The sequence below is a fragment of the Phocoena sinus genome, chromosome 3 (genome assembly GCF_008692025.1).
Source record: "Phocoena sinus isolate mPhoSin1 chromosome 3, mPhoSin1.pri, whole genome shotgun sequence".
Lineage (NCBI taxonomy): Eukaryota > Metazoa > Chordata > Mammalia > Artiodactyla > Phocoenidae > Phocoena > Phocoena sinus.
The window spans coordinates 24,266,432-24,293,508 of record NC_045765.1 but is presented as its reverse complement, the minus strand read 5'-3'; the positions used below and the strand labels follow the sequence as shown (position 1 = coordinate 24,293,508).

The 27,077-nt window shown below is 51.2% G+C and overlaps 1 protein-coding gene and 1 pseudogene across 1 annotated transcript in view; one reads left to right on the top strand and one right to left on the bottom strand.

Moving 5' to 3' along the window:
- Positions 1-27,077, top strand: part of ERGIC1 (endoplasmic reticulum-golgi intermediate compartment 1) — a 107,009-nt gene that overhangs the window by 6,341 nt on the left and 73,591 nt on the right. The gene's annotated exons all lie outside the window — the stretch shown is intronic.
- On the bottom strand, positions 1,070-7,012 carry LOC116750503 (annotated as a pseudogene).

The window sequence follows — 27,077 nt, the reverse complement described above, 5'->3', positions numbered from 1 at the left end:
CCTCCCCTTGAATGCTTCCTTCTGGAATCTGCTGGGCAGCACAGCTGGACAGGAAGCAAGATCCGTTTGAAAGGGACTGAATGTTCTGTTTATCCAAAAGGTGGAAACCCTATTTGAGATGAGAGACCCGGCTGTTACCAAAGTTTAGTCACAGGTCCCTGAATATTGAGTGCTGGTGATGCTTTTCTCTCTTGAGTTGCCATCTGGGGCTCGAATTGCTCTGGAGGAGGAAAGGAGGCAAGGCGAATCTTACTAGTAATGCCTGATGGTTTCTCAGCTGGTGATGTGTTGCACTCTGTGCTGGGCATGTCATTGGACTTGAAAGTCACGCTGGCTCCACGAGATAGATACAATTATTAGTCATTTATTTTTCTATATTTTATCTTCTTTTTTTTTTAGATTACTATTTATTTATTTATTTTATCTTTTTAATTAACATACAATAAAAGTTGCCTTTTTTGGTGTATTCTTCTGTGGAAGTCAAGACTTTACATCATGTAACCACCCCCGCAGTCTGGATACAGAAGTTTCATCCCTCCAAGAAACTGTAATGCTATCACTTTATAGTCATACTATTAATTCAATTTTTAAAAATTGTGCTAAGAACACTTAAAATGAGATCTACCCTCTTGACAGATTTTTTTGTTTGTTTTTGTTTTTTTTTTTGCGGTACGTGGGCCTCTCACTGTTGGGGCCCCTCCCGTTGCAGAGCACAGGCTCCGGATGCGCAGGCTCAGCGGCCATGGCTCACGGGCCCAGCTGCTCCGCGGCATGTGGGATCCTCCTGGACCGGGGCACGAACCCATGTCCCCTGCATCAGCCGGCGGACTCTCAACCACTGCGCCACCAGGGAAGCCCTTGTTGTGGTTTTGATATGCGTTTCCCTGATGATTAGTGATGTTGAGCATCTTTGCATATACCTGTTGGCCATTCGATTGTCTTATTTTGGGGAACTGTCTATTCAAGTTCTCTGCCCAGTTTTAATCAGGTTATTTGGTTGTGGGGTTGTTGTTGTGTGTTTTGTGTGTGTGTGTGTGTGTGTGTGTGTGTTTTGCTATGAAGTTGGAGGAGTTTCTTATGTATTTTGGATATTAACCACTTTTCAGATACATGGTTCGCAAATACTTTCTCCCAGTGAAGAGGCTGCCTTTTCCCTCTGCTGATTGTTTCCTTTATTAATTCAGTTTTAAAACAGGAAGCCAAGGTTCAGAGCTGGGAAATGAACTGGCCCAGGGTACGCAGCTGAGGAAGTACGGGACCAGGACTTGACCTTGGGTCTGTGATTCGAGAGCCAGGGTACTTCACCATGGTGCTCTTCTGCCTCGCTGGTACCTTGACATTGTCGATTTTTATGACCATCCACCAGGTCTCCACTATCATTTTCTCTCTTGCTGTCACATCAGGAGCCACTGACATGTAGAATTTAACTAAAATGTCCCTTGACTACTTTGGAAGAAATCTGATGATATTTGACTTGTTTCGATGTTTTGCTGAGTCCAAGGGTACCTTCATGGTGTGGAGCAAGTGTCTCCAAATCTTCAGGGGAAAGTGCTAGGTCGTGGGCCACCCTTTCAGAACGTCCTTCTACACTGCAAATTCCTCCGAGGGCTGCCTTGACCTGTAAGCTTCCATTTTCCTCATCTGCAAAGTGGGGTGCTCATACTTTCCTTGCAGGATTTTTTTGAGGATGGGATGAGCTCGTGTGGAATGTGGGGCCGTTTCACTCGTCGTGGCCTTCCTTGGCAGCATTGTCCCAGTGCTCCTCGCCGAGCTCTGGTAGACCTGAGCACAGGGGCATCTGGGGGGTGGACATGGTAAAGCTGGGGCCCCTTGGGTTTGCAGGACCAGTGATGCACTCCCGTGAGAACACCTGGGGCGATTCAGCCCAGAGCTGGGCTCCCCTCTCTAAGTGGCACCCACACGGTGACCCCAGACCCCAAGGCATTAATCTCTGGTGGGAGAGAAAACGGTCAAATGGTCACATACCCAGATGTCCCCAGGCCCTGGGCAGGTATCACGGGGTTGGGGACAGTTGGGTGTGCCAACTGGGCCCATCAGAGAGTGACGCTCCATTGGGAAGGGGCAGCTGTCTGTGGCTTGTTGCCCTACAGATTACCCAATTTTTTAGGAAATGATGAAAGTCTGATAAATTGTGTGAAAATGATTAGTAACTGCTTCCAGTTTTATTGCTGTTGAACGTTATGCTGGGCCAAACCAAAGCCTTCTGACGGCTGATGATGGCCTGTGGCTGGCGGCATGCAGCCTGTGTGTCACACGTATCAGTGAACGAGCACACACTCGCCGGGTGGACAGGACTTGGGGCGGTGCCCCTGGACTCTCGGGAGGTGGTCTGTTGGGTCTGGGCTCGGAGCCGGGGGCAGAGGAGTCGAGGGACCCCCAGGTTTGGGCAGAGGCATCCTCGGGGCACGATTCTTCCAGGCCTGGCAGCCATGGCTTCCCTTCTCTGGTTGGTGCTAGGGTGGCACTGCCAGCTCTGCCTCTGGACCTGTCTTTCCTCCTCAGCAGTCCCGGGGCTGGCCAAAGCTCAGTTTGAATGGCACTCCCTTCTCCAGATCCCTTAAAACCTTCAGCCCTCAGGTTGTCTCAGGTGACCTCCCAGGGCTGTGCTGTGACCACAGTGCCCCCAACAGTGCCCATTTATCAAGGGCCAGTCTGAAGGCCTTTCTTGGATTCAGTTCATCCTCACATCACGTAGGAACCAGGTGTCATTCCCTTTACCTGATGAGGATGCTGGACACAGAGGGGAAAGGACTTGGCCAAGGTCACACAGACCACAGGCAAGTGGAACACTCTGTGATGTCAGAGCTGGTTTTCTTAACCACACTTGCGTGTCCCGGAGGGGAGCATAATCACCTCGATTTTGGAGGGGCACTCCATGGAAACCCCCGATGTCAGCTGCTGTCTACTTAGTTGTGTTTACAATTTATTGCCATGGAAACCTTGGCAGGGAAGGGGGCTCTGGGTTGCCTGAGAAGGGGGCTGGGCCTAGGTGACAATTTCCAGTATCTAGGTGACACTGTGCATCTGTGGGCAGGAGATTACCGCTGAGCCCCTGCTGGGGAGGTGGGGTGAGGGGTGCAGCCCTTCCTGTGGGGAGCAGGTGGGGCTGGCCATCCTGTCCTTTCTCTGGCTGGTCTCTGGAGCCCCAGTCAACAGGCCAGGAACAGGCTGGGGTGGTGGAGTCATTTGTTCGTTGAGCATATTTCTTTTTTTTTTTTTTTGCGGCACGCGGGCCTCTCACCGTTGTGGCCTCTCCCGTTGCAGAGCACAGGCTCCGGACGCGCAGGCTCAGCAGCCATGGCTCACGGGCCCAGCCGCTCCGCGGCACGTGGGATCATTCCCGGACCGGGGCACGAGCTCGCGTCCCCTGCATCGGCAGGCGGACTCCCAACCACTGTGCCACCAGGGAAGCCCCCGTTGAGCATATTTCTTGAAGGCCTACTGTGTGCCAGGCACTGTTCTCGAAGCTGGGTAGATATAGCACTGAGCCAGACAGACAGTTCCTGTCCCCCCAACCTCACGGAACTTGTGTTTTAGTTCTGGTATTTGGCGTCTCTCTTTTTTTAAATTAAAGACACTTTTTAATTTTGGAATAGAGTTACGGAAAAGTTGTAAAGATGGTACAGATACCTCCAATCCGGTGTTCCCCAGACTTTATTTTGGATTTCACCTGTTTTCCGCTAATGTCCTTTTTTTTTTTTTTTTTTTTTGAGGGACTGGTTCTTTATTTCAAAAGGACACATCAATTTCCAGTATCAGAACAGTTACACTGTTGGTTTTTCTTTCTCCCAGTCGGCCCCCAGAGAGATCACACCAAAGGAGAGTACATTTTAAGCCAGTTAAGCTGCAGGATGCACACCTAACAGAACTCACTGAAACCTCAACAAAAAACGGGGGAAAGAAACTTGAAAAGATCAGCACACTGCCAGCCCACCGACTGTAGAGAGCTCTCACAGCCAGATGGGGTGACCAGTGTGCCCCAAAGAAGCAAAATCTCAAAATAATATAAAATTTAAAAAGTTTTGTTCCACTAATGTCCATTTATTGCTCCAGGATCCAATCCAAGATCCAACATTGCATTCAGTGGTCACGTCTCCCCAGGCTCTCGTTGGGGACAGTTCCTCGGTCTTTTTTTTTTTTTTAATTTTTTAATTCTTGTCTGCGTTGGGTCTTCGTTGCTGCGTGCGGGCTTTCTCTAGTTGCAGCGAGCGGGGACTACTCTTCTTTGCGGTGCGCGGGCTTCTCATTGCGGTGGCTTCTCTTGTTGTGGAGCGCAGGCTCCAGTAGTTGTGGCTCGCAGGCTCAGTAGTTGTGGCGCACGGGCTTAGTTGCTCCGCGGCATGTGGGATCTTCCCGGACCAGCGATCGAACCTGTGTCCCCTGCATTGGCAGGCAGATTCTTAACCACTGCGCCACCAGGGAAGTCCCCAGTCTTTTTTTTTTTCTTTTTAAAATTTTATTTTTTAAGTTAATTTTTATTGGAGTATAGCTGCTTTACAGCGTTGTGTTAGCTCCTACTGTATAGCAAAATGAATCAGGCATACATATATGTATATCCTCTCCCTTTTGGATTTCCTTCCCATTTAGGTCACCACAGTTCATTAAGTAGAGTTCCCTGTGCTATACAGTATGTTCCCATCGGTTGTCTATTTTATACATAGTATCAATAGTGGATATGTGTGAATCCCCGTCTCCCAATTCCTCCCACCCTCAGTCTTTCTTGTTCTTCATGACCTTGGCAGTCTTGAAGAGCACTGTCCAAATGTCCTGTAGAACGTCCCGCACTCTGGGTTTGTCTGATGTTTTCTCGCGATTAGACTGGGTCGTGGGTGGCGTGCCCTTCTGAGCACATCCTGTCAGGGGTACCTGGCATCCACATGACGTCACTGGTGGCACTGCCCTTCAGCTGGATCAGGCAGCATTTGCCAGGCTGCCCCCACCGTATCACTCCTTATTGATCAACGGTCCTTCTCCTGCCCATCTTCACTGTCAGCTGGCCCTCCTGTAGGGAAGCGGACCACCAGTGTCTAGAATCCCTCGTGCAGGTTCACGTGTTCACCGTTAGCAGTGACTCTTTCTGCTCCGCTGGTGCAGGCCGCCCCGCACTGGGCACCCGTATCACTTCTGAGGGGGTAGGAGGTATCGGGGTGTGGAGTGGTCTGGCCCCCCACGCCGCAATCTTTCCATTACGCCCCATGCCCTCTGAAAGAAGAGCCAATAGAGAGGGCTGTAGGAGCCATAAGTGTAGCCTGGAAAGAACTAGGAGTACTTCATCCAGCCCAGGGAAGCTTTATTTTTAGGCATTTTATTTAGACAACTAAAAACAATTAGATGTTCGGAAGCAGTGTACAATGAGAGATCAAACCAGTTACTTTATCATGTGTTCCCCCTCTTCTTTATAACTAAAGCAAAAAAAAAAAAAAAAAGGCTTTCTCCTTTAAGGGAAAAGTCGGAAAAATAGGTCAGTATATTTTCCCTCTCATAATAACATAATATTTTCCCTCTCATAATAACAGTATATTTTCCCTCTCATAATAACATAATAATAATAACTACAAGAAATTCAACTGTAATAAGAGAAATTGGGTGTTGGTTTGCACATATTCATTAAAAAGACAACAGACCATCGTACTACAAGTTGGTTAGTTCCAGCACTGGAGCTAATTCATATTCCTCATTGTTTACTGCTCATGTTTACCTTAAGCAGAGAGTAACTCTGGAGGCTGATGCCTTTCTCTGTTTGTTTTAGTCCATAAGTTGTGTACATCTGCCTGATGCTCAGGCCTTAACTTCAGGAGTTGCACTATAGATGGCATCAGAATTCTCTGGAGCAATTTCTTCTAGCTCCTCTTCCGCCGTCTCTGGAAAACTGATCCTCGGCTTTGCCAGCTCACCACTGTCTTCTTCAGGAAGCACGCATTTCCAAAGGCCGTATGATTTTCCTACCACAGTCTGCCATAGTCTCAGTGTTCCATCTTCAGAACCACTAGCATAGCGTTGTCCATCAGGACTAAACCTCACACAGTGAATGGGACCAAAGTGTCCTTTGTAGGATTCTAATTCTTCTCCACTCTTATAATCACACTTACAAAGTTTAAAATCTTCACCCCCTGCAACAAGAAATTCTTTCTCAGGATGAAGAGACGCAGAATTGATGGTTGCAGGAGCTTCAAAAGATTTAATTGGGTCCAAACTTAACTGCACTGTGAAAAGCAGTAGATCGTCCATAAGTTATTACCGAGATCTCTCCCTCCGGAATGTATTCCGTACTGCAAACAGACATTAAAATGGAGAGATTTCACTTCTGTCATAGCAGCATGATCCCAAAGGCGAACGGTTTTGTCATCAGCTGAAAGGATCTGTTTATCCTCGCTGCACCATAGAGCCTTTTTAATACCAGAGGTGTGACCACTGATTTCCTTAGGTTCTGCCTCAGGTTTGTTCAAGTCATATATGCATAACAGTTTATCCTGTCCCCCGGTTAACAAGTAATTACTGTCCTGTGTAAAATCCAGCCTTGACAATGTGTTTATGAGCCAGCGTCATCCATTCATCTCCTGAGACAGCATTCCACACTTTGGCTGTGAAATCTGCAGCTGCTATAGCTGCTGTGGTGGCGTCCTTATTTAATGTTACATCCCAAACAGCACCCTCATGACCCAAAAATGTTCCAGTCCAGTCTCCTGTATCTCCCTGGCGTAGCATAGGTTTATCATCTTTGCAAGCACCGATTAGGCAAAAGCCGTAAGGCGTGATGCCACGGAAGGCCAAATCCACCACAGGCTGCGTGTGACGTGTGGCCCGCGCAGGTGAGCGGCCTCATTGCCACGGCGGCTGCGAGCCTTGCGATCCGGCGGGGGTAGAGGAGGGGAGCCAAAGGTGGTCTGGTCTTTTCTCTCCTCTTGGCACCGACTCCTCGAGGTGCCCGCCCCCCGCCCTGACTCTGGGGTTGGGCCGGAAACGCGAAAAGGCCAGTCCGGTGGCCCCGAGGTCAGAAAGGGGTTAGGGATGGGTCAGGGAGTCTGCAACAGACAACCGATCCACTGCTGTCAAGGGAGGGAAAGTGGGGGAGGGGGAGAACCGGAGAACTGGCAGCCCTGACCCGCACCATCCAGGGAAGCGTGTTAAAGACTCATCCCACGGTCTTTTAGTCCCCTTACTAGACAGGGTGGTAGGCCTGGCCCCAGCTAATTCCTGTGGATTCAGGAGGTGGCGGTTGGCTCGGATGAGACGCATCTCTCCACTCGTCTCTGCAGGCTGAGATCGCACCCACCCTCCTGGGCCAGCCTTAAGCCTTATCCACCTCTGTGAGCCCTCCCTGTTCTTGGGGAGTGGTGATGCGCTGAGATTTTCCCGAAGCCCTCCCTGACTGCGCTCTCCTGTCTCCATCTGGCTCGGTGCCATGCGGCTCCCTTCCCGCCTGGCTTGCCGGGCTCCAGGCCATGGCAGTGTCACTTGTGCCGTCTCCTGCAGGACCCAGCCCAGGGACTGGCACATAGTCAGGGCACAGCAGTTCCTGGGTGATGTGCTCAGCAGAGGCTGCGTCGCACTGTGGCAAAGTAACGGCTTTGTGCATCTCCAACAGTCCTGGGTTCGAGTCTCGGCTTCACCACTTCCCAAATGTGTGACTTTGGGCATGATGCCCTCTGGGTCTCAGTCGCCTCACTGAAAGATAATAAGCCCACTACTCAATAGTGCCTGGTTCCCAGCGCTGTCATGAGGACTAATTGAGCTCATCTCTGTAAAGCCCTTCAGATTATGCCTGGCATCTGTTAGGTGCTCAGTTATCATTCTTTACAGAGGAAAGCACCAGGATGTCAGGCTGGTATATAGAAACTAGACTAGAGATGGCCCCTTTGTATTAGCCTAAGTCAGCTAATTCCTATAAACAACCTGAAAATCTCAGTGATTTAATGCAACGGAAGTTCATTCCCAAGGTGGTGGGGATGCTATGCCCCTAGCAAGGAACCCTGCCCTCCGTCTTGTGGTTCTTCCCCAAGAGGATGTTGGATTCTTTCTGAGGCCCCGGCAGTGCGGGGAGAGAAAGGGAGGCCGTGGAGGGTCTGGATGTGGTGCTATCACTTCTGCCTTGACCCGGGGAACTGGCCTCACCCAACTCCAGGGAGGGTCAGGAGATCTGATTGGGCCGTGGACCCAGGGGGAAGAAGAAAGGACGGGCCTTGATACATGTGTCACTGGCAGAGGTGGTAACTGCAGTCAGTATATTCAATCTCCCACCATTCTGGTACCATCTCCCTAATTTGGGGGTGTGTTCTTAAACAACATGTGTTATTTACTCAATAACCTTTATGGAAACTACTCAGTTTTTGAATTTAACATGTTTGTTTATAAAAGGTAACTTTATAACATCTTTGAAAATGGAAAAGCAGTATCACCTGCCACAAATAGATACAGATAATTGCAAGCCTGTTCCGTCCTAGCTAGCTGGTGCGTGCTACAGTAGCTGGGTCTGTTAAAAAAGGGATGTTAGCAAGTGCTAGAGAAACGAGAGGATGACAGCCGGATAGCACCACCTCGAGACGTTCTCTTTGAGGTTCTCGGAACACTCAAATGAGAGCTGAACAGGCAATGGCCTTCTCACTGTGAAGTCTGAAGCCATTTAACCACCAGGTCCCCACATGGCCTGAAATCACCCAGGTCACACCGGTGGCATAGGTGCCACATTTTGGGAAATGCTGGCTTAGGGGACAGTCAGCACACAATTTGTGCACAGGCAAATCCAAAACTTGGTGCAGAGAGAGGTAGATGAAATCACCTGTCACCTCGTAGCACTCAGAACTTTATAGTTTCCACCTTGACCTATGAGGGGAATTAATGGTGTCACTTAACCGATGGGAAACTGAGGCCCATAGCAGGGCATGACCCCCGGCTCCCCTGCAGGACTCATGGCCTTTCCACTGTCCCTGGCTGCCATCTTTGGTCGGGGAAAGCTTACCGCCGTAGGTTAGACCACGTGGGCAGGGGTCATGTGTATTCATGCTGCTCTGTCATCTCTCTGCCCCTCTCACCCATCACCTGCCTGGTACACGTGACTGTGCTGGCACAGGAACGCCTGTCTCCCAGGCCTGCTTCAAGGAGCCAGGAAATCAGAAGCTGACCCTGGGCATGCTTGGGTACTTGTCACCCACTCACTGGCCCAGTGGGTGACACAAGATTTGTGTGGGGACTGCATCAGTGGATGCTCTCCCTGGGGAACTACTTACCTGCCTGCTGTTAAGGGGAGGGCTCCCCGTATGTCCTGGCCCATCTTTCTGAAGTTGTTTTGCAGTCCTGACTCAGGTGGACTCCACGAGTGGTTTGCTCACAGGGTAGAGGAGTCCGGCTTCCTCTGCTGCTCCTAAATCCCTTCCCACAATGTCCCACTCATTCCAAGTTATGCCAGCGCCAAGCCCCACTCATTGAATACAGGCAGTGTGCCCCGGATCTCCCAGCAACATGGCCAAAGGTATTGTTACTCCCATTTGTGGGGATGAAGAGATCAAGGCCCAGGGAAGCAGGGTTCATTCATTCATCCATTCATGCGCTCACTCAAAGGTTAACTGGGGAGGATTCCAGGGACAACAAGACTGACATTGTCTTTACTGTCGTAGCATTTCCAGGGTAGTGGGGAAGGTGGGCAGGATGACAGTGAACAAATAATTGCCCAGATGGTTAGTGTCCAGATTGGTGAGTGCTGAGGAGGAAGGAAAAGGAGACAGGTGATAACGAGTTTGCGGAGAAGTAGCTCGCTGGATTAGCTTGGCCAACTGGTGCCCTTCCTCCAAAAAGATCTTCCCAGACAGCGTACTTTATCTAATTTGGGTCACCCCCCCACATCCCTTCCCTGTGTGTATCTTTTTATCGCACCTGGACATGTCCTTCAGATCACTTAGCACAGTTGCAGTGATCTGTGTGTGCCATTTGTCACCTGATATCTGTCTGTCTCGATGGAGTCTAAGCTCTTGAGAGCAGGGACCAAATCTCTGCTCATCACTGGACCCTGGTACTGAGCCCAGGGTCTGCACACAGCAGGTGCTCAGAAAATATTTATTAAATGAAGGAAGGAGAGAATCAGATCTAAATCAGATCTAAATCTGTGGACTGTGGGGCCCATGCTCCACCAACCTCACACCTCCCACAGCTCAGAACTCAGACAAGATGAGACCCCGGAGACCTGGCAGAGTGGTCCAGATCTGCTGGGATTGGATGCTTTGTTGCCATATCTCTTTGTGTTTGGAGAAATGTTTCTAGTTTTCTTCTAAGAGTATAAGTGCATCAGAAAAGATTTATTTCTCTAACAGTAGGAATGGGAAATGTTCCCTACCGAATGTGTCCTGAGGAATTGGGAAATCTGGCATTACTCAGGCCCTGCCCAAAGTGGGAATGGGTGGCCAGCTGCCTGTCCTGATGGGAGGCTACCAGGCTCCCCTCACCCCTGCTAGCTCCGCTTGCTTGAAATGGCACTTTAGCCCCCAGAATCTGAGGAGGGGAAGCTGGGAGGGAGCAGACACCTGATATTCCGCACTCACCCCAGCCGGGGGCCTAGGCCTAATTGTTCCCATTTTGAGAAAACAGGCTCAGAGAGGTTGAGGGCTTGGCCCAGAGTCACACAGCCATCAAAGTAACAGCCAGCCCCTGACGTCAAGACTGTCCAACCCCCAGAAAATGATACTTTTCTGACTGTGGAGATTCTCCATAGTCAGATACTCCACCTGACTGTGGAGATTCAAGGTGCCCAGTTTTCAGTTTCAGTTGAGTAATCCTGTTCTCTCTAGAACTGGCAGGTTTCCCTAATCACCTGGGTCCTGTCCTGCCCCCCACCCTCAAGTCCGGTCCAGATGGGCCTGGGAGTCTGCATCTTTCAAAGTGTCCTCGGTGATTCTTAGGATCAGGTAAGCTGGGAAACCCTGAAGAGGGGTTCCCCACTATGACTTAAGTGTAGCTCTGGGATTGGGTACCACAAATCTTAATTAACTTAATAATGATTATCATAAAAGCGTCACATGGGGCTTAAGAGTTTAGAAAGCTCTTGGAAGATGAGTGTGGTCTGGGGATGATTGTTTGCAGATGAGAGCGCTGAAGTTCAGAGGGGCCACAGGAGTGCAGCTTTTCTGCACTTGGATCTCATACTTTTTCTAGTTTCCCGCGGAAGTGTTTGCATCCTGGTGAATGTTAGGTCCTCAGATTGTTCCTGATGACGTGGCTGTGGGTTTTGAGCCCTCTGTTCTGGGTACAGAGAACTAGCCCTGACCCATTCTCTGCAGTCAGATGTTTCTGGAAGCAGGGAAGTGAGAAGCCACAGATGCTGGACAGTTGGAGAGGGTGGGGATAGAAGTAAACACTTACTGAGCCTCTCCTGCGCACTGCGAATCTATCATTTTATTCAGTTGTCACAACAAACCCAGGAAGTGAGGGCTTTTACTTACCCCATTTTACAGATGAGAAGGCTGGTCTGTGTTCAGGTTCCGGGCTGATTAGACTCTGTAAACACTGGAGCTGGGAGGGCATGGAGATGGGTGGAGCCAGCCCCTGCCCTTTGGAGCTGGGAGCCCCGCCCAGATTCACCCTGCAGGCCAGGTGGCAGGGCCGGTTCCACTCTCTGTCCTGCCCAGTTTTCCCCGACCTGGCTTTGGTTGACCGAGCTTCGAAACTGGGGCACTCTCCAAGCCAGGTGGTTTGTCAGAGCTGAGTTAACCCTGAGTCAAAGGAGGAATGAGAGGGTTCACTCACCCGCCTCCTCCCTGCCCCGTCCCCACCCGTCCCTCCCTGGGTCAGGCCCCTCACAGTGGGGCCACACAGACGTGTCACCCAACTTGGACCTCTGCCTGCCTCACACTCACTGGAACATGAAGAGTCAGCTGCCCGGGACTTAGCTTGTTCTAGAGCCATTGTTGTGAGGTCCCGGGCAGACCTGGGATAGCTGGGCTTTGAAGCCTGGCACATCTGGGTCCCGATCCTGGTGCTTCTGCCCCCTTCACTGTGTGTCCTTGGGCAGCTCACTTCACCTCTCTGAGCCTCCCTTCTGGGGACATAAACCCTGACCTCACAGGATAACTGCTCGGAGTTGAGAGCACCTCCCACAGCTACTGGCTCATCGTAGGTCCTAATTCAGTGACGGTGACGCCTCGACTTCCTTCCCCCATTTATGAAACTTCCTGTCATACTTGATCTAAAACAGAGATTTTAAACTGGCAGCATTGGGGGTCAAATTCTGCCCAATCACAGATGTGATTATTTGGTCCTCACATTTTAAAAAAAGTTGAAAGTTAAACGCCAGCATTTCAAATTAGGAGATTTCACATAAAAATCTGGATTTCCAGTGCCTCTAGAAGAATGGGGCTCCCAGGCTTCACTGGCCAAAAGGAGACTGGCAGAGAATCAGAATCAGGTGTATTATCGTCGAGGGGAGGGGGCAGCATTGCATTGCATCGCTCATGCCTCCACTTTGAGCCTAATGATTAAAGATTCTCTTAAGACCACCCCACAAGGAAGGAACAGTGACTCAGAAATGGCTTTGAGGGCTTCCCTGGTGGCGCAGTGGTTGAGAGTCCGCCTGCCAATGCAGGGGACACGGGTTTGTGCCCCGGTCCAGGAAGATCCCATATGCCATGGAGTGGCTGGGCCCGTGAGCCATGGCCACTGAGCCTGCGTGTCCGGAGCCTGTGCTCCACAACGGGAGAAGCCACAGCAGTGAGAGGCCCACGTACCGCAAACAAAAAAAAGAAAAAAAAAAAAAGAAATGGCTTTGAATCTTTCAGAACACTGGCGCAGCCTGCCCAGGTGCCATGTGTCAGTGGGTTAGCTGGCAGGACCTGCTTCCTGCAGACCAGTGTCATCTAACCCAGTCCACCTCCTACAGGCCTCATGCCAACAGTGGACACCAGGGAGCCGGTCAGGGAGGTCTCCCTTTGGAAAGAGCCAGTGGCCTTTGGGAGACAGTGGAGACCAGGGTTGAGAGCTTGACCTCTGAGCCTCCCACCAGGCTATCAGTGCCTTGCTCTGCCTTCGTCACCGTTGGGTCCCCGGGGCCCAGGACAGTGACGGGCACACTGAAAAACGTGTTGAACAGTGAGTGAGCAGTCTCCCTGGAGTTGAACCGCAGCCCTACTACTTGCAGAGTTGATTTGCTAGCACTTTACCCACATCATCAGCGGGGATGGTGGCGGTACCCTCCTCCTGGGGGACAGTAGAACTTCAAAGAGATAACGGCTAAATGGCTCAGCACGACACCCACCGTGGTAAGTGACCAGTACGTGTGGCTGTGATGATTATCCAGTTGGCACAGGTATTTCTGTGCTTGAACCTTGATACAGGCCACCACTTGGGCCTCTGACCCTGCCGCAGGGTGGTGGTGTGACAGCTCCCTGAGCGCGCTGCTGGTAACAGCCCGGAGGAGAGCGGGCACGTGGACTTGACCAAGGGTGCGGACCCCTGGGGAGAACCACCTGTTTGTCAGCTGGTGTCACTCCCTAGTGTGGAGACGTGGGATGCGGACGTGATGTCCACCCTCCCACAGGCTGAACTGGTTGGCCGTGTGCTATTGTTGCCTGAAAGGTATTGCACAGAAGACACAATGGGTAGGAATGTGCCCTGGGCCCAGCAGCCTCCATGACGTGTGAGCCACTCCTGAGTCTGCTACAACCCAGGTGGAAGCAGCTAGAAGAGTCACAGCTACAGCCGCCACGGCAGTGCATGCTGGCCTTTAGAGTCCCTTTCTAGCCCCAAGGGCTCCGGAAGTGGAAGGGCTGGTCAGGCTACCCAAAGTAGAGCGTCTTCCTCAGTGGGACCTTCCGCTTGATACCTCTTGGCGGTTTTTAGCGCACGTACCCAGCATTTCCCTCCCTTGGTCACCCACAGCGGCTCTTTGGGGGAGGAGTCACCCCTTTCACAGATGGGAAAATTGAGGCCCAGGGAGTCACAGTCTGCCCAGCTGGCTGGGGGCAATTTGCTCGTTCAGATGATTCCCACGGCCCCACCGAGAGATCGTGATATGGGGAATCAGGGCCCCGGCCTCTGTATTTTTTTTAAAAATAAGTTTATTTATTTAATTTATATATTTTTGGCTGCTTTGGTTCTTTGTTGCTGTGCGCAGCTTTCTCTAGCTGCGACGAGCGGGGGTACTCTTTGGTGCGGTGCGCGGGCTTCTCTTTGCGTGGCTTCTGTTGTTGCGGAGCACGGGCTCTAGGCACGTAGGCTTTGGTAGTTGTGGCATGCGGGCTCAGTAGTTGTGGCTCGCGGGCTCAGTAGTTGCGGCTTGCGGGCTCTTCAGTAGTTGTGGTGCATGGGCTTAGTTGCTCCGCGGCATGTGGGATCTTCCCGGGCCAGGACTCGAACCCCTGTCCCCTGCACTGGCAGGCAGATTCTTAACCACTGTGCCACCAGGGAAACCCCGGCCTCTGTATTTTTAAGCAACCTCTCTGGGGAGTTGTAATGATCAGGAGAGGGGGGAACCCAAGTAGGGACTCCAGTTTCGTGCTCTGGCCCTGCTGTTTGCTCAGTCAGCCAAATCATCTACTTCCGTGGGCTTCCCTTCCTCAGCTGTGAGATGGGGAGAGTAAGTAGTACCCACCTCAGAGGATGGTTGTGAAAATGCCGTGGTCGGTCAGTGTAACATTCTCAGGATTTGGGGAGTATTGATTTGTTGCTATTGTGCCACATGGGATTTGTTACAAAAGCAATTTAAGAAACAAAAAAGATACCTGTGAGTAATTTACAGCAGTGTCTTCTCACCTCCTTTGAGGTAGGAGTCTTAGGATGCTGGGATCAGGGTTGCTCTGCCCCCATTTTAGAGGTGAAATGACTGAGGGGGCAGGCTGGACTTTGGAACTCCCACAGGGGTGTGGCAGGTGTGGAGGTGGCTGCCTCGGGTGGGGGCAGCAGTGGGGTGGGGTGTTAGAGGTCACCGCACCCCACCACCACCTCCCCAGCGTGGCCTTTCTCAGAACACCAGGGAACACCTCTGGGTAGGGATGGTCACGCTGCCTTCCAGGAGGGCCGCGGGGGTGAGAGAGGAAGCACACCCACCTGCCTCCCACTCCTGGGCTTGATCCAGGCAACACGGCCTCTTCTGTTCCCCCTCACTTCTCCACTGGTGTCTTGGCTGCGCCAGAAGTTCTCCCTAAAGCGTGTCTGCTGAGATGGTCTCAGTCCATCCAGCGCCCTCCTTGCTCATTTGCTCATTCATTCATGTAACTTATCCGTTGAGCACCTACTGTGTGCCACGCGCTGTGCTGATGCTGGTGTGTGGAGCTGAACCCCACGGACATGGTACCCACTCTCAAGGAGCCTCCATTCCAACAGGGAAGAGAGTTAAACCATCAAGAGTTATCTGAGCAAGAATGTCCAGGGATCTTTGGGGATATTCTGATCTACCTTGGTGCGGAGTTCTGAGAGGACCTCCCCTAGTGCCACCTCGAGGCCTTGTGATGAGCAGAGCTGGGCAGGTGCCAGGGCAAGGGGTCCAGGCCCATCCAAAGGCAGAGGCAGGAGTGAACTGTCAGCACTTGGCGAACTGGCTGGAGAATGCATCGGGGGCACCGTGAAGAGTGTGCCCTTGACCCTCAGCACAGTGGGGACGAGTTTGAGTGGGGAGCTGGGTTCTGTTTGTGCCGTGGGCAGCCTGCAAATCTGCGCTGCAGAGACGGGCCTGGGTGCAGCCCAGCGGGGACCAGGCCAGCAGCCGCTGGCTCTTTTGGTGTCCAGTCTTTCTGCCAAGAGGCCTCTTTGATTCACATTTTCCACATGGACTTGATGTTTTAGAAATGTTGACCTTCAACTAATCAAATGTCACTTATTAAATTGCAAGTCATATCCTTTTCAATTTACAAAAAGGACAGTGGGCCGGTGACTTAGTTCATGGCCTGTTGGCAGGAGGGAACTTGACAGCACTTGAGGCCAGAGAAAAGACACGTGCCTTATCAGTGACCCCCCTCCCCCATCCCCTGTCCCCATGTCCCCAGGGGGTGGGCAGCATGTCTTCTCAGTGAGAAGCTGAGCTGAGAGTGAGGCTGGGTTAGCAGCCAGGCTGGAGAAGCTGTGGCAAGGCTGGAATGCCAAGTCCAGGCGGGTGGACTTGAGCCTCCCTCTCAAGAAGCAAAGAATCCTCTTAGAAAGGTGAGGTCAGTTCCTGCAGGCCGGAGAAGAGTCAATGCCACGTAGGCAACGGCACCTGAGTAGAAAAGAAGGCAAAAGGCCGGATGTGTACAAACAGGGAGTGTGGGGGCGGGGGCGGCTTCCTGGAGGAGGGACACTCGAGAGGAGTCGGGTTGGGATCAGGGGAAGGGATGGCATTCTACCCGAGGGGTTCTGCAGCCTGATGAGACTGGGAGGAAGGGATAGCCGTGTGGGGAAGGGCAGAGGATACAACGGGCAGGTGAGGTAGGCCTGGTTTGTAGACCACCCAGAGGAGCCTGGCCTGGGGTCTGCATGTGTTGCATCAGGCAGTGGGGAGCCATAGCAGGTTCATGAGCAGGGATGGTGCTTAGGAAGGAGAAGGGGATCAAGTGAATGTAAAACTCCCTGGGGCATGGACAAAGGGGAACTAAAAGCCCGTTGGCTTGGGTCAGTATGTTTCCCAAGACAGTGGGGGAGTGTTCTCCCTGATGAGGTGACTGGTCCTTATTCACACCCTCAAGGAGACTGAAGACAGGACTGTCAGACCGTGGATGCCAACCTGAGGCTGAATCCACGCATATGAAATGCCTAAAGTACATTGTAGACAGATGGGCTGCCGTGGGAATTGTAGTCAAGGGTTGGGGCCCCTGAAAACCCCACAGCAGGAATTTCACAGGTGGGGAATTTAAAAGCATTTTGGAACATAACATTGGGCTCCCAAGGCCACTAGTGGACCTGAGGAACATGTTGATGTATGTTGAAGTTCACTAGAATAATATACTAAAGAGAATATCTGCTGTGTCAAGCATCTTAGATTAGGAATAACAGGAACTTCTTTCAGCTTCAGTTTCCTCATCTGTAAAATGGTCCTAATGATAGTGCCTGCTTGCTAAGGCTGTTCTGAGGATTAAATGGACTGATGCAGATGAGACGCTTGGCATTGGACTTGGCTGGGCTAAGTTCTCAGCTGATGGCCTGGACAGTCCCTTTCCTTCCTTCTTACCATCCTTACCTGCTAAAAGCATAAGCATCTCTGCTCCAGCAGTTTCAGGGAGATGCTTATAAATTTGTTTCACTTTCTTGCAGGGATGCCTGCCATAAGAGACTTTCCCCCTTGAGTCTAGGACTAGACTAGAGTCTAGACAATGGTGTGTGGCAATGAGCAGTCACAGCCCTGACCCCACCCCCTCCCAGCTGTGGGATCCCAGGCAGGTCCTTCATCCCCTTGGGTCTCAGTTTTGTCATCTGCAACAATGGGCTAGTACCCCCACCCCCACCCAGGCACTGTGTGAGGCAAGATGAAATAGTGTCTGTGAATTGTCAGCAAGTGCTCCATCATGGCCACCTGGTCACCAGCCCCCAGGACCCCAGGCAGCCCTCATGTATGACTCAGTTCCCTCCCCACGTTCTTGTCTTCCACCTTCCTCTGTAGCTCCTAGAGTGTGGGTAGTAGAATCTGCGTCTCTCCACCTGCTCTTTGCTTTACTTCCCTTTTCACTTTTCATTCCCTGGGCTGTTTGTTCAGTCATTCATTCGTTCGTCCATTCACTCACTCATTACGTACAAATATTTATGCTGTTTTTTATGCTAGGCACCTGGGGGGGCCAGTGGTGAACGAGAGGCATATAGCTCCTCCTGTCGCGGCGTCTTCATTTTCAGCGATTAAATCAAACATCCAATTAAATTTGTACTTATCAGTTGATATGAGGTCTGTGAGGGGAAAAACACAGGGGATTCTTCTAGAGGTCAAGGGAAACCTCACGGCAGTGATGTTTCAGTGGCTGTCTGAAAGGTACTTGGGGTTCATTAGGGAGGGAGGCCCAGGTGGAGGGAACAGCATGGGCAAAGGCCCTGAGGTAGGGAGGTAGCATTGTCCATGTGGAAGAGGCTGCAGGACAGAGCTGGGGAGAGCCCAGGCTGGAGGACTCAGCTGGGCCAGGCCGTGAGGGACTCATAGGGCACGATTAGGAAGATGACCTTTATCCTAAGAAGCCTTTGGCCCCTGAAGCGTTTTAAGCGGATCTTCGTGAAGAGTTCACTCTGGACTGAAGGGGAAGAGCAGAGCAGTTAAGAACCTCCTTCAGTGTGCAGGTGAGGCTGATGACGTGCTACTGCACACCCCGGGTCCTTTACTCACACACTAGAGGAGCGACTCATGACTTGCACTTAGCAAGACAAGAATCCTTGTGTTGGTACAGAAGAAAGTCACAGATGGCGGGATCGTATGTCCTGGAAGCGTGGGGTGGGGCCCAGGAGCCTTTGCCGAATCACTGCCTGTCACGTGACCATGATGATGGTAATGCAGGCTGCTCAGAGGAACCCAGAAAAAACCTACTGTGTACCCAGCAGATCCAAGTTCGTACTCTCAGCTGACCTTCCCAGCGCCCTACGGACAAGGGTGGGAGTGTCCTGTTGTCCAAAGAAAGGAAACAGGGTTGAGTGTTGGTGAGGGATCTGCCCAAGATCCTGAGGCTCCTGCCTGCCAGGTGTTTGGGGCCAGAGTCCCCACTTCCCTGTCCTGTAGGTAACAGCAGGGAGAGCACATCCGTCTTTCTGAAGCACTTTGGACGGGTAATACCAGGTCAGGAGGTTCTGTGGCCAGAGAGAGCCTGAGGCCAGAAGCCTCTCTGAGGCTGTGACTTTTGAGGCTCACATTGCCTTCTGACACCTACCTAGCCCAGGCTCCCCTTCACAGCTTCCCGGGATCCCCCAGACCTGGGTGGGCAGTGGGTGGCCTTACCTGGGATGGCTCTGCTGCCCTGCATGCCCCTTTCTGTGTCCCTCCACCCCCAGTTTATCCTTTGAGGCTTTGGGTCGAGGCAGGGCTGTTCCCTGTAAATACCAGTCCCCTTACATGAGCATTTTTCCTCTATGATTTTTCCTGTTTTGATGAAACACTGCTCTTGGCTGTACAGGTTCCCAAGAGGGAACCAAGGCCCCGGCTTGGCTAGCCAGTCATTCAGGAACTTTGCTTCCAGGCCGAGCCCCACACCCAGCCCGCATTCCGCCAGGGCCATAACCTTAACCTCCATGCACTGTGTGAATGGGGCCCGTCCCTCCCCCCCTCCCAATTCCCATGGTTCCCATGGCCACCTCCTTATCGCTATTCCCAGCTGACTGAAAAGGGCTGCATTCCAGCCCGAAGTTAGCCTCGCCCTCTCTCCCCCTTTCTGTTTTCTTCCAGACTGAGTTGAGGGGTGTAAGAGTTTACTAGGGTTAATGGTCCTGCTACCAGTGTCTGAGCCCACTGCATCCCTCAGGCCGCCTGTAGGGAAAGGATGGGGTGGTACCTTAGCCCGTTCATTCATTCGTGCATTCAGCAGATGCACTGAGCTCCTCCTGTGTGCCAGGCATTGCTTTAGGCACTGGGCATAAAAAGCGTGGAAGTTAACAAGTGTCACGGAGGTGAGGTGCAGCTGGTCTCTTTGGCTGAGCTTTGCAGGTTCCAGGGGCTGCCGGTCACCTCTCTGCCCACCTCTGTGGGGAGTCACGTTAATAGCCCCTCGGGTGGGGCCCCTGTGAGCCCAGTGTAGCCCTCATACCTCCTCCAGCTGAGTGCGGGCGAGATTCCAGCCCTTGCCCTCCGCCTCTGTCAGGTGTCCTTGAGCAGGACAGGCAGCCCACCCAGCTGGACACAGTGGCCTTGCAAAGACCACGGCACGGCCAGTAGGTGGTAGTTCTGGGATTTGGGAGCCAGGTTCCCCTCACTCCAAAGTCATTTCTTTGGGGTTCTTGACTGTTTGTCGGCCGGGTTATCTCTGTTGCTTTTTTTCCTGCGGTGTTTCTTGCCTTTCAGTGGTGCTGTGCCTACAGGCCTTGTCTTAATCCCCCAGCTCTGCCAGAGGTGCTTGTTGAAAGTATTTGTCCCGGGTAATTACAAGCTTTTAAACTTACTTTTGACGCACGTTTACCCATCCCATTCTCCTACGTGTTTGTCCATTACTTATTCATTCTTTCAACAAACAGCATTTATTCAGGACCAGGCCCCTGCGTGCCAGGGAGGGGAGGGACAGGTGAAGCAGACTTGTCCCCGTCCTCAGGGAGCTCATGGCTACGTGAGGCAGTGGGCTTGGTACTCCCAGTGCAGGAGGTGGGCCGACCTGCCTGGGCCTTGATGCTGATGATGGGAATAGCTAACCCTGAGGCAGCGTTCTCAGGGCACCTGCGCCACCTTCTTGCATCTATTAACTGATTTAATCCTCGTGACCACCTCTGTGAGGTGGGTATAGGCTCTGTTATTATGAATAACATAATACATATCGGGAGCTAACTTGCCCAGGGTCACCTGGCTAGTGGCAGAGGCGGGATTTGAACCCAGGCTCCCTGGCTCCTCAGTCTGGGCCCTTAACTGCACCAAGCTGCGTGACCGTGAACTTGCTAGATAAAGCAATGGGAACAGAGCGTGCAAATCACAGAACTGCGAGAGAAACAGACTGCTCCGAGGCTCGCGTGGCAGAATCGAGGACAGCCTGAGTGGGAGCTGGTGCCGAGTGTGGGTCCCCCAGTCAGGGCAGGGGGATGGGCCGGGGCTCAGGTCCTCCCCAAGCAGGAGACCCAGAGTGATCTCCTGTGAGGAAGGAGCCAGGGCGTTGGCCGCACCCGTGTGTCTCAGTGAGCACAAAAACATATTCCAGAGCCAGACCCTGAGTTCCACAGTGTTTGGAGCCCTGCCTGAGGGCCGGGGCCAGTGCTGTGTGGAGGAGGAAGGGCCTGGCTGGGGCAGACGGAGGCCAGGCCAGCCGCGGCCGGAGCCTGGCTCTGTCGCTGACCGCCGGGGTCACTCTGGGTGAAATGCAGTCCGCCCTCCTGGGCACTCAGCACACTGCCGCAAATCCACTGCGGAGAATAATCTGGAGTTCTTTCCCTGGCCTGTAGGGCCCTGCGTGATCCATCCTCCCCCCGTGTCGCTGACCTCATCCTGGGCCTTCTCCGCTCCCTGTGCTCCAGCCATGTGGGCATTGCTGCTCCTTGACCAAGTTGACCATGCTCCCATGTTGCCCCCACTGCTTGGATGCCCTCCCCGGGCTCTTGGCATGGTCAGCTCCTTCCCTCCCCTCAGGTCTCTGCTCAGAGGTCCTGCCCTGACCACTCAGCCTGAAGCGCCCCCATCACACGCTCTCAAATCACCCTGTGTGCTCCGTTGTAGCTCTTAGCACACTTCAGGACAGTCCCAACTCCCTTTTTAGCTCTGTTCCCTCCACGAGAACACAAGTTCTTCAGTTCATAGGCCTTGCCTGTCTTGTTCACTCTCGTTTCCCCAACACTATCAATGGTGCCTGGTGCTTGTGGACACTAAACGTTTGCTAGCTAAACGAATGAGCCTCAGTTTCCTCATCTGTAAAATGGGAAGCAGCTCGCTGATCTACTAAAGTTGGTGTAAAGATTAGAGCGTGTTTAGGTTAAGGTGCCTCGTACAGGCCTGGCACATAGTAGGCACTTAGGATTGGTAAATGAAGCACGTGCTGAGGCCCAGGTGTGAATTTCCAGCCTAGTATAGACTCTGTGGACGTCGCATAGCTGGGTTTTTTGACATTGCCAGAGCAGCCTGGTGCTCAGCAGCTCTGAAAATCAGGGTGGTGAGTGGGGCAGGATGAGGAGAAGGAAAGAAAGAAAAACAGAGAAAAAAATGAGAAGGAAAAAGGCCTGGGATGCAGTGGATTGTTTTTTCATTGGAAACGTAGAAAGAGATGGTTTTTTGCAAGATCAGGTTTGCCCACTGGAAAATTTGTAAATTCCTGCCAAGATCCTTTTTTTTTAAGACCATTAAAAAGGAGATAGGGCACAGGTAATTCCAGTTAATAAATGTGGAAAGAATGATAGAATTTGAAAGTCACCATTAAAACTCCACAGTAATAATTATTTCAGTTAAAATCCACTAATTTTGGATGCCAAAATTAGTGGGCAAAAGTTTAAGCAGAAACAAGATACTTGTATAGTCTCAGAGTATCTCCCCCGAAATATTTAGTAATTACAAAGTGGGAAAATAGTAAGTGCCAGGAGAGTCCTGGCAGATCGAATCTTAGCCAAGTGATCAAGGCTAACAGCACAGGTGATAAGACATATGGCATCATGTCCCCGACGTGGGGCTCTGAGGAGGGCACAGCACTGTGGGATTCTTCCCAGAGATGCACAACCTGACTTAAATCACCGGAAAACATCAGACAAGCCTGGTTTGAGAGGTATTCTACGAAGTAACTGACAAACACTCTTCAAAAATGTCACAGTCATGACAGACAAGGAAAGATGCGGGACTGTCACAGATTAGAGACTAAGGAGGACCCCGGATTGTATCCTAGACCAGAAAAAGGACATTACTGGAAAAACTGGTGAGATCCTAATCAGGTTTGTCTTTTCCTTAATGATACTGTACCCAGGTTAATTTCCTAGTTTCGAGAATTTTTCTGTGGTTTTCTCTGGTTCTGTAAGATGTGAACATGAGGGGGCACTGGCTGAAGGGTGTGCTATCTGTGCAACTGTTCTGTAAGACTCAGATTATCATGAAATAAAAGGTTTAGAAGGATGGCACTAGATAAAGGGGGAAGATAAAGAAGTATGGCAGGAAAAAATCTAACGGAGACTTCATTATGGCATTCAAACCGCGCAAATGAGTATGTGTTTGCAGAAAGGCCCGGTGATGGTGACGGGAGTTCTAAGGCACGGAGGTAGGCACCTTTCAATTGAAAAATCCCGTTTCCTTGAAGGATTTTCCGCAGCTGGTTGGCTGTCTGGCCTTGACTTTGCCCTTCCTTAAGGGGCTCTGGTTCTTCTCTCCTGAGTTCTGTCACCGCTTAATCAGCAGAGGGTATGTCCTTTAGTGACGCCCATTGATGTCAGGCTGTACGAAGGCATGGTAGGATTCACCAGCCACAGATTCGGGAAGTCCTTAGCAGCGTCTGCCAAATTTATACCATTCCCGGGCCACTTTCACACTTTTGCCGTATCTACCTCTACCCATACTATTATCAGCTTTCTGTTTTATTTATATGGACCCACTTTAAAGATTCGAATAGGTGAGTTAAAAAGAAAAGGTAAAACCAATGTCATTTGCCGTGAACCCAAAGTATCCATAAAATTCAAAGCAATGACTTTCAAAGAAAATTCGAGCTTAGGGCTGTTGCTGGTAGACGGTTCTGAGCCTGAAACCTGCTCTTCCGTTTATTAAAAGGTGAGATTATTAGGTGTTAAAAGACCCTCTGGAACCAAAATGAGACTTTCTTCTAGACTCATTCAAGAGAATTGATGGAGAAGTAGAGTGGGAGGAACTCCCTCACTGGGTGATTCATGTGAATTGCTGCCCTACCCTGGTTCCACCTAAAACCATCTCATGCGGGACCACGGAAGCTCCTCCAGAGCCATCTAGCCCTCCCTGAGGGGCAGGAGACCAAGGACCCTGGGGCCCAGCTGGCCACACCTGTCAGCCTGGGCAGCCGTGAGCCCTCCGTCTGCCTGGCCCACCCCTTTCTTCTAGCCCCAGGGATTCAGATCTGACTTTGTGAGCCCAGATCTGAAGCCACTTCCTCTGGCCAGCTGTCCCTGGTCTGCCCTCAACTTCAGAACATGTTGGCTTTAAAAAAAAAAAAAAAGAAAGAAAGCCAACATCTGACTTTCTAGGAGATACAAGAATTATTCTCATACTATATTATTGTTCCTACTTAATTCCAAGAACCAGGCTTTATCATGCTGAGGTGGTATCTGCTGTGTCACAGAGCTGCGTGGGGTTCGATAGAACAGGGCTCTTAATCATTTTGACATCTACCCTTTGTAAGAAATACATTTTATATTGCAATCCAGCGGACAACATGTAAACACTCAACATAGCAATCCTTCCTTTATACAGGCAATGCAAACAGCTATTTTTTATTCTATTGTAGCATTTTTTAAAATGCTGGTTACAGCTCACTAAGTTGATTTCTCAACTCGCTAGTCATAACTTGCAGTTGGTAAAACACTGCTCTAGAGGATGACAGCATGAACCATAGTAAGAGGTCCCACTTTTTTGAGTACCTAGTATGTGCCTGGCACAGTGCCGAACACCATCTCGTTTAATCCTGACTATGTTTGCTCATCAGACTACTGAGTCTCAGAGAGGGACGTCATTTAGCCCAGGTCACAGAGCGTGTAAGGGCAGAACCAGGATTGCCACCTGGTTGCTCATGTCCTTTGGGCTTGGGAACACTTTCCCTGTGTATCTGCCTTTGTACCTTGATCAAGATTGTCCCCAGAGGAGGTAGGGATAAATGCATAAATGACAGAATCAAACATCCAGTTAGTATAGAAAGACACTCAAAAACCATCTCTTTAATTTTACTCTAAGCCAGTGCAAGGGGTTCCCAAACCTGGCCAATGATTTGATGTTCTTTCTTCTTAAATTTTAAATTAATTTTAAAATTGAGGTATAGCTCACCATAAAGTGGACAGCTCAATGGCTTTTTACATACATATACCCATGCCACCACCCCCAGGTTAAGACAGAGGAACATTCCCAGCCCCTGGGAAGACTCCCTTGTGCCCCATCCTGGTCAGTACCCCAACCAAGAGAGAACCCTTCTCCTGGCTTTCCTCACCATTGATTAGTTTTGTCCATCCTTCAAGGTCACATAAACAGCATCCTACTGTATGTGTGTGTCGGCCTTCTTTCATTCAGTGTAACATCTATGGGGTTCACCCGTGTCGCGTGTGTCAGTAATTCATTCTTTCTTGTTTTGTAGCATCTGACTTCTTTTTGGTACTTCTAAGCTTTTTAAAAAATGTTCCTACACTATTTTAGGCATGTCAAATAGCATAGAGACTAATCCATACCTTCCCCCCATTTTAAGAAACACACCTTAAGCCCCCATATTCCTCTTCCCCTGCTTCCATCTTCGATGCATCCCCACCTCCATCCCAGAATAACTACTCTCCCCAAAATGGGGTTGATCCTTCATGCACATATCAGTAAGTCTTTACTACCTGTGTCTGAAAATTCTTAGTGGGTCTTTCTGGATGCTGGGTGTGTGTGCGCACATGCTTTTTTTTTTTTGCATTGCTGAGCCCAGATTAAAAAAAAATTTCTAAAATGTTCCAGGTCTTTCTGGAAATCGGAATCTCAGCTCCGTGCTCTTGAGGTCAAGAGAGTTGGAGCAGAGTCCAGAAGGAAAGGCCAGTCGGGGAGAGGCAGGAAGAGAGCAGAGTGGGGACAGAGATCCCAGGGGCAGGCGGAGGAGTGGGCTGGGTACTCCTCACCACGGGAAGCACCTGTAACCCTGGTCTCCAGATCCCCTACCTTCCATCTCATCCTGGACCCATGGGGACCTCAGCGTGCCCCTCTTTCTGACTTGATTTCCTGGATCCATTGGTGCCACCTCTGCCGCAGCAGCCCTTGGAGGGATTTGAGGGGGGAGAATGAGGTTCTCCTTTGGGAAGAAGAAGATGCTTGTGGTCCTTTTCTACCTCACACCCTGCAGCCTCGTAGTAGCGGGGAAAGCGGTGGGCACTCACTCGTGGGGCCGGGCACTGCGCTAAATAACTACTTTCCCCGTACTAACACATGGACCCCCTCAGAGCTACCCAAGGAGGGAGCACTGTTTGACGGACTGGGAAACTGAGGCACAGGGAGATGGAGTAAATTCCCAAGGCCACAGCCAGTGAGTGATGAATGTGGCCTCACACCCAGAAAGGCCGGCTCCAGACCCTCTGTGACCATACACCCTCCAGCCTCAAATCTAACAGAGCAGGGAGGCCCATGGCCTTCCCTTTCTGGCACTCATCCCCTTCTGTAACTACACATTTGTAACAGAGCTTTGTTAGACTCTGGCTCCAGGCAGGCAGGGGCTGCCTTTGTTTGATTCGCATTGTATCTCAAGGGCCTAGCTCAGCATCTGGAACAGAGCAGATGCTAGTGATATTTGCGGAATCGATGCTGAGTGAAGGAATGAATGGGCAGAAGCAGAGCTGGGAAACCATTCATGAGGCGTTTTCTGCAAACGCCAGGCTTGCCTCCGGGCTGTGGGGAATCTGAAAGCCAAGGGTCTGAGTCCCAGCTCCAGTGCTCCCTGGGAGTGCCACCCTTATCTTCCCCATCTGGAATGTGGGGGTTGTGATCATTCCTCCCTCCCAGGGTTGCTGACACTGCGTGGTCAGGTGTGCCGCATCACAGACCATTCTGGGTATGGGGGTGGGGCGATGGGCTTCCAGGTGGGTGGGCCCTCTGTAGACAAGAGGCCAAGGTCATTTCATGGGAGAGCACAGGAGTCCTGGTTCAGGCCCAGCAGTTGCATGGAACTCGCTGGTGGGCACATGTGAGCTATTTGATGGATGCTGCCCCATAACTTTCCGCTGTGTCCTTAGTTCTGCCCCTCGGAAGCCGCAGGAACAATGCTGACTGGCCTTGGCCACTGCCTCTGAATTTCAGCTCTCTGCTGTCATTTGACACCAAGAAGATTGCCAGCCAGCTAGGCTGCAGAGGTGTTACTGCCCCCATTCCTTGCTGACTTCCGCTGGGTCCTGGCTGGGCAGGACAGCACTTGCCTCTCTCCATACTCACTCTGCTTTGAAGATGTTCCTCCTGGCCCTGGTACTAACCAGCAGGCTTTCATCTCCGTTCTCTAATACACCCACTCCACTGTTTACCTTCTCTGCCTCATGCACTCAATGGGGCTGTTCACAGGAAATGCCAAGGACCTCTCCCAAATAGCTTTGAACTAACCTTTTGTGATCGCTTTTTGGGTGCTAAGGGCTCTTTCTGCATTCCAGTTAGTGATCGCATTTGTTTCTCAAAATCCCAGTAGAAGGGGGATGTAATCCATAGAGGTTCAGAGAGGTCTAGCTGGTTGCCTAAGCAGGGTCAGCATTAGAACGCCAGCCTGTGTGAGCCCAAAGCCCGGGTTGTCTCCACTTTCCCCCTCGTACTGCTCTGCAGAGAGAAGGCAAGAGTAAGCCCACGAATGGCAGTGACAGCCACACCA